Below are 2,102 nucleotides of genomic sequence, written 5' to 3'. Positions count from 1 at the left end.
TATTTATGCTCCCAATATGGGAGCAGCCAATTCATAAGAAAACTGTTAATTAAGATAAAGAGTCATATTGAGATGAATACATTAATAGTAGGAGATCTTAACTTGACACTCTCAGTAATAGATCATCCAAGCAGAAAATCAATCAAAAAAAAAAAAAAAAGAGCATTGAATGACACATTGGACCAGGTGGACCACATAGATACATACAGAACCTTCCACCTTAAAACAACAGAATACTCATTCTTCTCAAGTGCACATGGAATGTTCTCCAGAACAGATCACATGCTGGGTCACAAATCAGGACTCAACTGATACCAAAAGATTGAGATTATTCCCTGCATATTCTCAGATCACAATGCTTTGAAACTGAAACTCAACCACAAGGAAAAGTTTGGAAGGAATTCAAACACCTGGAAGCTAAAGACCACCTTGCTTAAGAATGTTTGGATCAACCAGGAAATCAAAGAAGAACTGAAACAATTCATGGAAACCAATGAGAATGAAGACACTTCGGTCCAAAACCTATGGAATACAGCAAAAGTGCTCCTAAGGGGGAAATATGTAGCCATGCAAGCCTCCCTCAAAAAATTGAAAAATCCAGAATACACCAGCTGTCTCTACACCTTAAAGAACTGGAGAATCAACAACAAATTATGCCAACTCCACACACCAGAAGGGAAATAATCAAGATTAGAGCAGAGATCAAGGAGATCGAAACTAGAGATACAGTAGAACGCATCAATGAAACTAGAAGCTGGTTTCTGGAATGAACCAATAAGATTGATAAGCCATTGGCCAAATTAATCCAAAAGAAAAGAGAGAAAGCCAAAATTAATAAAATTATGAATGAAAAGGGAGAGATCACAACTAACACCAAGGAAGTAGAAACAATCACCAGAAGTTATTATCAACAGTTATATGCCAATAAGTTAAGCAACGTAGAAGAAATCAATGCATTCCTGGAAACTGATACATCCCAGACTGAATCAGGAAGAAATTGACAACCTGAATAGACCAATATCTAGTAACGAGATTGAAGCAGTGATCAAAAACCTCCCAAAAAACAAGAGCCCAGGACATGATTCCCTGGAGAATTCTACCAAACTTTAAAAGAAGAAATAATACTTATTCTCCTGAAGCTGTTTCCAAAATATTGAAGCAGAAGGAAAACTTCCATAAACTTTTGAGGAAGCCAGCATTACCCTGATCCCCAAACCAGGCAAATACCCCACCAAAAAGGAGAATTTCAGACCAATATCACTGATAAATATGGATGCTAAGATTCTCAACAAGATCCTAGCAAACAGGATCCATCAGCACATTAAAAAGATTATCCACCATGACCAGGTGGGATTCATTTCTGGGTTTCAAGGATGGTTCAACATTCGTAAATCAATCAATGTGACAGAACAAATCAATAACAGAAGAGAGAAGAACCCCATGGTCCTCACAATTGATGCAGAAAAAACATTTGACAAAATCCAGCATTTGTTCCTGATTAAAATGTTTCAAAGTATAGGGATTGAAAGAACATTCCTTAACTTCATAAAATCTATATATGAAAGACCCACAGCAAATATCATCCTCAATGGGAAAAAGCTCACAGCCTTCCCATTGGGATCAGGAACACGACAAGCATGCCCACTCTCACCTCACTTGTCCAACATAGCATTAGAAGTCTAGCAATAGCAATCACACAACAAAGAGAAATAAAAGGTATTCAGATTGACAATGAAGAAGTCAAACTCTCTCTCTTCACAGATAACATGATACTTGATATGGAAAACCCAAAAGACTCCACCCCAAACTATTAAAACTCACACAGCAATTCAGTATGTGGCAGGACACAAAGTCAATGTATAGAAATCAGTTGCTTTCTCATACACTAAGAATGGAAATACAGAAAGGGAAATTAGAGAATTGATTCGATTTACTATAGCACCAAGAACCATAAGATACCTGGGAATAAACCTAGCCAAAGTGGTAAAGTATCTGTACTCGAGGAACTACAGAGCAGTCATGAAAGAAATCGAAGAAGACACAAAAATGTGGAAGACCAGGGGAGGAGTCAAGATGGCGGAGAAGTAGCAGGCTGAGACTAC

Source organism: Enhydra lutris, unplaced genomic scaffold (genome assembly GCF_002288905.1).
Source record: "Enhydra lutris kenyoni isolate GAN:26980312 unplaced genomic scaffold, ASM228890v2 scaffoldscaffold121, whole genome shotgun sequence".
NCBI lineage: Eukaryota > Metazoa > Chordata > Mammalia > Carnivora > Mustelidae > Enhydra > Enhydra lutris.
The sequence above is the reverse complement of the archived record's forward strand: the minus strand, read 5'-3'. Positions refer to the sequence as shown.